This window comes from Sinocyclocheilus anshuiensis, unplaced genomic scaffold, assembly GCF_001515605.1.
Source record: "Sinocyclocheilus anshuiensis isolate Anshui unplaced genomic scaffold, SAMN03320099.WGS_v1.1 scaffold694, whole genome shotgun sequence".
Classification (NCBI taxonomy): Eukaryota; Metazoa; Chordata; class Actinopteri; order Cypriniformes; family Cyprinidae; genus Sinocyclocheilus; species Sinocyclocheilus anshuiensis.
In genome coordinates this window covers 2,626,843-2,636,086 of record NW_015542477.1, presented here as the reverse complement: position 1 = coordinate 2,636,086, position 9,244 = coordinate 2,626,843, and the positions used below count along the sequence as shown (strand labels likewise).

Sequence of the window (9,244 nt, the reverse complement as noted above, 5' to 3'; positions counted from 1 at the left end):
ATCCCGCCCGCTCTAAAGTGGTACTGAGCTGCAGTGGAAACGCAAACCATGCGGAGCCGAACCGTGCCGTGCCGTACTGAGCCGTGCCGAGCCGAGTCGTACAACGCAGTGGAAAAGCGCCATAAGTAACACATACAGCTGTGTCCTCACCACAGTGCAACAGTGAAAAGAGACCCCCCCTCAAACGCGTTCCGAACATTATTTAAAACGACACCGGTATTGCTGTATTTTAAAAAAACACCGGTATTCGGTATGAACCGGTATACCGCCCAGCACTAGGAGGCAGAGTTCATTAATGATGCTTTAGCACTATACTATACCATAGGTGGAAATCCTGGGGGTGGGGTGGGGGTATGTCTGGCAACCCTATCTGAGGGTTGACCCCCATAAAAATATGATTAAAACACATGCTGTGTATTGTAAATAACAATGTTTTATACTTTAAATAATAGTGTACGTAGTAAAATAACACAAACGCAAAAGGGGCAAAAATGCGTTTCAAGTTTAAACATTTTGAGTCTCCCCCTCCCTTTCCTCACAGTGCTTTGGTCCAAATGTCTGCTTTCCTCTTTTACATCACCTACACACACCCAGTCCAGTGAGAGAGAACAAAGTCAACAGTTGTGGATCTCCAGTAAGTAAGGCTGCCAAGGCTATTTTATTCACTTAAACATTGGCTGAAGTGATTATTTTCTCTTTAATACAGATGATGCCAATGTATTTTCCGACGAGTCTGCTATGTTAGCAATAATAACCAGTTACCTGCTTGACAGAAAGGGTTGCCAGGTTTTCATAACAAAATCCGCCCAATTGCTACTCAAAACTGGCCCAAACGAACCGCGTTTCGAGGGGGTCCCTTGGTACAAATCGCGTTCCGGTGGCTAAAATACACGTTATTGGGGTCGTTTCAACCTGCGGCAACAGTGATAAAGTAGCCCAATTCCTTGGGAAAACCGCGGACTTGGCAACACTGTGACGGATAGTAATAACGTCTACAATAGATACGAGCGCTGTCGCGGCGCAAACACAACAGCTTTAAGTTGTCTAATTTGGCGCGGTCTCCCTGCTACACTAATAGTAGTAAGGCTTTCCTCTGTGTATACATATCCTTACAAGTACAATTTTAGCTGTATTATTTGTGTCCCCTTCAAAAATTGCTCTTGAGAATTTGTATGTTTATTGTCCCCCCCCCAACTGTTAGACGAAATTTACGCCCCTGTACTCTACTAACATATAACAGTCAGGTCACTGGTCACAGCTCAGTAAATGGACCACTGCTATTTTGCTGAGGCTACTGATCTGCAAATCAAAAGTATAAACATGCACAGTAGAACTCACACTAATCAGAGCCCTTACTTTAAATCACCTGAAACCTACAAAAGCAAAAACTTCATATAGTTTCTAAAAATAATAGTCTTGTATTTTCTGCAGTTAACAGGGTTCCTACACATTTTCCATTTCAAAATTCCATACTTTTCCAGACTCAAATTTCCAAACCTCTCCTTTTTGTAGAGCCCGACCGATATATTGTTTTGCCGATATTATCGGTCCATATGAGCCTGTCACAGGCTGCTTTCCTCTTTTACATCACCTACACACACCCAGTTAATATGTTAACTGGGTGTGTACAGCATATTATCAGTTAATATGCCGCCGATATGACATTTTTTTTTTACAGAACATATAACGCAGATGAAATGCTTCTAAATGGTGTAAGTTTGTCCAGCAGAGCGCGCTCCATTGTTTGCTACTGGCGACTCAGGTCAGTGTAGTGTAGAGATGTGCAGATGAGCTCAAACTTCACTCGAGTCCGCTACTTCAAATAAATTATCCGCCCACCACCAAACACACCTATATTTGATCATCACATTACAATGATTCTAATTCTTAGTTTTGCATGATGATATGATGAATGGATGGTTCATTTTTAACAGCAGATTCAGTGGCGTTAGAGACTACAGCTGATTTGTGCATCATGGCACACATCTGCGGCACATTACGTCTCCACGGCCACCGGAGCTGATTGCAGCCACTCAGTCAATGCTGGTGTTTATACCGGCCTCGCCGCGGCCCAGAACTCATGCTTATCACATCTGTCACATCACATTTCTTAACTGGGTGTACCAACCGGACGCGAGCGGCGTGGCTCAACAAAATACAATAGAACCCATACAGACCACAATAGAACCCATCAGTGATGCTAGCTTTGTCGCGTCCTGTTGCGGCGCAGACACGGTGTCAGCACAGTTTGTCAGTACAGTCAGTAACGTTGCAGATTGAAAAGTTAGTATCTTTCTGCAGTCCAACAGATGGCAGTGTGGTGGTGGCTTGAGTCTGTTGAATGGTGATTTAACGCTACGTTGTCACCTAGTTGGAGCGACTCAATGTTAAGTAAATAAACAACAATGTCCCCGTCTTTTACTGTCACAATGAGCTTATCATATTCGTTTGCTATATTAGTATGGCCCTATGATTTCCGCGATGCACGGAACCGTGGAATCAAATCATAAAAACTGAATTTACTGTATAATGTGGAATTTCATGGAATTTGTCTTATTTTTGATGAATAAATAAAAAACACGTCAGTACACTTAAATCAAATCGTCTAGTGTCTGTGAATATTAACCTGCAAAAAACTATTTTAAATACGAATCCTCATGTTCTGCATGTCCATTTGATTACCAGAAAATACACAACACAGAATTTGTAAAAAAAATATTATTCATTATTATTATTTATTCATTTAATCGGAGATATATTAAAAATGGTCTTTGATCTTCCAAGCTGTTTAATGGCAGTCAGCGGGTGTTGCAGTTCATCAGTCCAAAAGAAGTGAAATAAAGTGCATCTATCCATAATAAAAAGTGTCTCACACAGCTCCGGGGAGTGAACAAAGGCCTCCTGTAGCGAATCGATGCATTTTTGTAAGAAAAATATCCATATTCAAAATGTAATAATCACTTTAAAGCTTGCGCCAACAGTTGTACACGGAAGCAACTCCGGGAGGATGACGTAAGATGTGGTGTTGTTTTAAATATGGTTATTTTTCTTACAAAAACGCATCGATTCGCTACAGGAGGCCTTTGTTCACCCCCCACAGCCGTGTGAGGCACTTTTTATTATGGATGGATGCGCTTTATTTAACTTCTTTTGGACTGATGAACTGCAACACCCGCTGACTGGCATTAAACAGCTTGGAAGATCAAAGACAATTTTTTATATAACTCCGACTGGATTCGTCTGAAAGAAGAAAGTCATATACACCTAGGATGCCTTGAGGGTGAGTAATTCATGGGCTAATTTTTAATTTTTGGGTGAACTAACCCTTTAATTCAAGTTATATATATTTTGTTCTATTTGTGTTTTTTAAGTTATTTATAATAAGAGAAGATTATCGTTAAGAGCACTGATGTCAGACTCATTTTGAATAATAAAGTTTATTGTTAAATTGTTAAATACCCTGCTTCCATTACATAGGTGTTTGATCACCACATTTGAGTTATCATTGCAAAAAATGTGTTTATGTATATATATTCTGTTTATGTATATACTGTATTCTTATACAGTACCAGTCAAAAGTTTGGACACACGAATGGGAAGTGTGTCCAAACTTTTGACTATACTGTACTGTTATATAGCCTCACAAAGAATATTTTTTACTCCCTAATATCGGTATCAGCCCCAAAAAACCCATATTGGTCGGGCTCTAGATTTTTGGCCCATATTTAACATAAATAGTTCATACAGAACCATTTTCAGCTTTATGTTTGGTATATATTACAGTCATCTATAAATATTTTTATTTTTTCCGTTTTTTTTTATTGATATACTTGAAGTGATAAATAAAAAAAATAATTAAAAAAAACAGACTTTTGCATGCACACAAGAAACTTTTTGTGCCCTCGAGAAACTATTCACATGTGCATGGGAATTTTTTTGCATGCTTGCACAATTTCCAGTTTTATATAACCCATTTCCTTTGTGCATCACTGCCATCTTGCTATAAATAAAGCAAGAGCATGGATGCACATGAATTAATAGAGATCTACTTGCTCAAAATTTGGATTTCCTTATAGTAGTACCTCTAATATCAAGGCCTAATGTCCAATTTAGCCTCTGCGGTGGCAGAAAAACTATGACACGAAATGGGCTGATGGCATAATATGGCTGTGTGCATTGTCCTATTTATTTCAAGGGTCCATAAAAAAAGGGTCCATTTTTTTTTTTGTAAAAAAGTGTTCAAAATGTAGCTTAGGGCAGTATGTCATATTTCAAGGCCTTAGGTCTCTTTAACGCATATTCTGTGGCAGCCCAAAAAACACACTGCGAAATGGGCTGATGGCACAATAGGTGGCTCAGTATGCCTTGTCCTATATGCTAAGTGTAATGGTTTCTCGTGCACACATAAAAGTCTGTATATTTTTTTATTTTTGCAAAGGTCCTTGTGGCTATGTAATATGGTGCTAAGAATATCGTGAGAAGAAACCCAAAATGCAAAATGAAAAAGTGCACTTTGCACCAAGTGCACCAGTCGTGTTTGACAATCACTAAAGACTCACTAAACAGCTGCCACTTCTTGTATGATAAACTTATTTTCATTAAAAAGAATTAATATCTATAGTGCATGAGCACAGAGATTTGAGAGTGCACAGGACACAGTTTGAGTGAGAGGAGAGACACGTTTTAAGTGCGCGCACTCTCTCCGGGCGAGAGCAGCGTGTATCTGAGCGCGCGCATCCGGTTTAGTGCGAGAGCAAAGGAAATCCGCGCGCGAGCGGAGAGATTCGCGCTCGCACATTATATTAATGTGCTTTCGCGCTACAATAATGCGTTCCTGACATTTGTCATTAAAATAACGCCATATGCATGGTTTCACACTGTTTACCTTAGCACATCATGTAAAAGTTGTCAAATAAAACAAATCAAGTCTAAAACAAACAGATAATATGGTCAAAGTCAAGCCTGTACACTGGACTAATAAAAATGCATCAGGCTTGCATGCTAAATGCTATAGTGATGTGCAGTATATTTGATTAATGTGATGGTAAGCTGTCTCACACCACACACAAGTGTCAAATATAATACTACAACATCTGATATATCACAACATATCACTTTTAATTGGACATATGCAGCATGATAATGTGATAAACAGCTGCTAGCGAGGTCTACAGCACATGAGCTTGGAAATTTTCAAAATGTGCTAATATATTTGTATGAGGACAGATGTGTTTCTGTAAGGAGGTGCATTCATGTATTTGTGAACAGGCTGTGGGTTTTTCCAACACACTATGTGGATCTAGCTTGTTCACGTGCCCCTGTGCTGAAGGCTCCTTCCTCACTTCCCTCTCTCTCGGTCTCTTTGAGATGAGAGAAGATGGGAATATGAGGTGGCATGGCTGAAGGCTCTGTGCTGGATTGTGTGGAATCTCCTCGCGATTGTGTGCACTGACCCCTTTTCTGCGGCCTAATAAACCCAGAGCTCGTCATTGTCAGCTCACGGGGTTAACAACAGCTGGCAAGATCCTCCCACTTCTACCTCCTCCGCTACTGAGAAAATGCAAAACTAGATTTTAAGCCAAAGTAAAATACTGTGTTTTAACTGACACATATTAATCACTTTATAAAACTAAAATAAATAAATAAATACATAAATAAAACTCTGCTATAAAAATATTTATAGCAGAGTGTCTGAGCTGCTCTCTTCCATAAGATGAAAGTGACTGTTTACCATAGAAAGTGAATGGTAGAACTAGTCAAGCAGGATTTTTAAAGCAAGATTTGCTGTGAATATCAACTCCTTTTAGTCTGTTCCTCAGAAAAAAAATATGTGGTACATCTTCAGAAGACTTGGGTATTACTTTTATGGAGTTTTGCAACCTCTGGTCCCCAATCAGTTTCACTGTATAGAAGCAAACAGTGTGATCCTTCTTTATAATTGCAGAATTACACTGTGTTCCAAAGAAGCAAAAAGTCAGGTTTGAAACACCATGATGAGTTACTGCATACACATATCTCTAATCAACAAACATTCCTTAAAATTTCAAATCACTCAGTGGAAGTCTGAATATCAGATTCATAAACAACCATATGACACAAACTATGACACTGCTCCTTTGAATCATATTTGGGGGATTTGGTTGTGAGTCAATCCAAATGTGTCCAGAAATGGGAACAGCTGGTTGATTGTGGGAAATAAGTATGTCATAAGGAGACAACAGAAATGTACATTTCATGACAGTATCTGTAGAACTCAGAATGACCCAGAAAGCTGAGGGGGACCTCAGATTTCAGTTGAACCCTTACACTAACACCTCTGGTCAAATATTAAATAATAATGCTCTTACATTTACTGTAAAGATTTAAACAGCATAAATCTGGGTTAATTAAAGCAGCAAAGACATGCCACAGCTTACACTGCAAAAACTAATCCCTACCCTCCCCCCTTTCCATTTCTCTCTCTCCTTCTTACTCTGTCATTCAGGCAGAACGTAGATCAGGGGATTTAAAACTTACTGTACATTCTGATTTCTGTATCCACTGTGCCACAAGGACAAAATCAAATCATAAAACTGTCGAAACCCTTTTTACATCTTTTACATTAAAAAATAAAAAAATAAATAATACAGCCAATATTATTGCTGAAATAATGAATATTACAGTATATAGATAAAATTTGTGGCATCATGAATAACAATAAACAAATCAATAACAAAAACAACAACTATAATAATATCAAATATTATTATATATAGACTTAATGGCTATATAACTGTAATAATAATAATAATAATAATTAAATTAAATTAAAATATTATTATTATTATTATTATAAATACTTACATATTATAATAGTTAAAGACTGTAAATCGTGAAAAGTTTTGGAAGGGGCGGTGCATTTGAACTTCTCACAGCTATAAAGTTTATTATCTAACCTGTTTATTTGAGCAGTTTTTAACTAAGTATTTTTTCGACTATGATTTGAGTTATAATCAGGGCTTGAAAATGAAAAAACAAAATTCCATCGGTTCTCTCTGAGCAGAATCGATATTTTAACATTTCTGTTCCTGCGTTCCTCTGTATTATTATCGTTCCGAAACCGGTTTGAGTAGAAGAAATACAGGTTAATATTGTTATTTAAAAAAATAAAATTATTTGCCTATAATAATAATAATAATAATGATGATGATAATAATAAAGTACAGTGTTTTCTTTACTCAAAAAGAAAGAACAAAAAACAGTAGGAGATCTGGTATCTTAACTTGCTGTGCTTTGTCACTCACAGCCAATACAGCATCATCTTTTCTAGATTTTGGCCAAATGTGACTTTAGTCTTTGCAACTTTACAGATCTTCTTTATGCACCAAGAGCTTGTAACACTCCAAAGAGAAAGGAAAAATTGAAATCGCATCATATGACCCCTTTAAAGACATTAAAGAATTTTTTAAGATATTTAAAAATGCGTATAGGCTCACGTCGCATTTTATTGTTACATTCAGAAATAATGTAGGCTAAAATGCAAAATGTTTACAAACATTATAAACAGTTATTAGTTTCTCCCCAAAACAAATCCTAAGGCTTGGGTTTAGGCTATAAAAACGTCAACCCAAAAACAAATGAATGAAACTGATGCCTACCTCTCTCATTCGGCACGAATCTAAATGTTTACATATCCGCGATCTGGATGTTAAAATATTATTTATTATAGGCTAGTCTTTGTACTTTCATCGACGTAAAGCATCATCCTTCACATCGGCTATATCAGCACAGTGAGGCGGTGCTCGCTGAACAACAGAGACAGTGTACATTTTTATTTGTTTTTTTTAGCTGTATTTTATTTTGATAATGAACAGGCTGCAATGTCGCATACATATGTTGTGTCTGTGTGCGTGTGAGGAGCCGACACGATGGTCAGACTCATACCAACGCTGGTGGTTAAACAGATAGAATCACGACATCATTCAAAACTGTCAAGCTTTTGCAAAATAAAGAAAACTACTTTCTGCCGTCTCGTTTTCCTTTCCGGGAACGCATCACAATGAATCATAACTCACACATTTTTTTCTTTCATTTTGTTAATCTGTCAATGATTTAAGTGAAATATATTTTGTGTATATGCCTATATATTTATTTTTATGTAAGCCTATAGTTTTATTCTGTTTTCTCCGTTCACAGAAGTGCTGCAGGTTATGGAAGCATATAGGTAGCAAAATTCAAATGCAATATGCAAAATGGCAACGCAATATTCAAAATGACAACGCAATATTCAAAATGGCAATGTATTTCTGTATTTAAATTTACATTTTCCATTACCCACACGTGCAAAATTTGTTGCAAAAGGAAAATTAAAATTTAATTATAGAATTTACATTTGCCATTTCCAACAGTAGTCTTAATATGTAAACTGAATACAAATGTTATGTTCAAGCAGAAATGGTAGCATAATGATCATTTAAATGCTATTTGTCCTAAATGCATTTAAACTAACAGTTAGAACACTTAGGATTGCATTTTCATCATGACGCCGTGGGATATTTTTACCAAAATTCAGTGCGGCTTTGAAAATGCATTCCGAGCTGACCATGCCCACCCTCTGTCAATCATTGCTTCAAGGCGGGGATTGGCGGAATCGTGTTACGTTTGGATCGTTCGAAACATGGTGGCTCGAGATCTGATAAGATCGTTGCAATTTACATATTAAGACCACTGTTGGAAATGGCAAATGTAAACTATATAATTTAATTTTCATTTTCTTTTTGCAACAAACTTTGCACGTATGGGTAATGGAAAATGTACATTTAAATACAGAAATACATTGCCATTTTGAATATTGCGTTGCCATTTTGAATATTGCATTGCCACTTTGCATATTGCATTTTAAATTGAATTTCGCTACCTATATGCTTCCATATAATTGAGAGCTATCAATTTGAACATTTATTAGACTTGAAAAAATAACTTGTATATCTTTGTATATCACAACAGCTGGGTTATTAGGTTATTTGGCTGCTATTACTTTAAGAGCTGCCGCTGCTGAACGTGATGCGGATCTGACACGCATATTTTCTCTCAACTCTTTTTACCTTTTCTGACCCACTTCAGGTCTTAAAGTCTTTATTAAATTGCATTCTATTACATGCATGCACAGTTTTAAGGCAGCTTTAATCTCCTTTTTGGTAACTTCATGACTTAACTGACCACGACATTGCATGCACGTAGTTTATTTTGCGCTTTGATATGAAAG

The 9,244-nt window shown here is 37.1% G+C and overlaps 1 protein-coding gene and 1 long non-coding RNA gene across 14 annotated transcripts in view; one reads left to right on the top strand and one right to left on the bottom strand.

Moving 5' to 3' along the window:
* Positions 1-4,518, top strand: part of LOC107693977 (uncharacterized) — a 19,439-nt gene extending 14,921 nt beyond the window's left edge. The window contains exon 3 of the long non-coding RNA XR_001634810.1: positions 4,508-4,518. This is a non-coding gene — a long non-coding RNA (uncharacterized LOC107693977). The remainder of the gene's footprint in view (positions 1-4,507) is intronic.
* The window catches only part of LOC107693969 (disks large homolog 2-like), a 210,592-nt gene that overhangs the window by 145,992 nt on the left and 55,356 nt on the right, over positions 1-9,244 (bottom strand). The window lies entirely within an intron of this gene.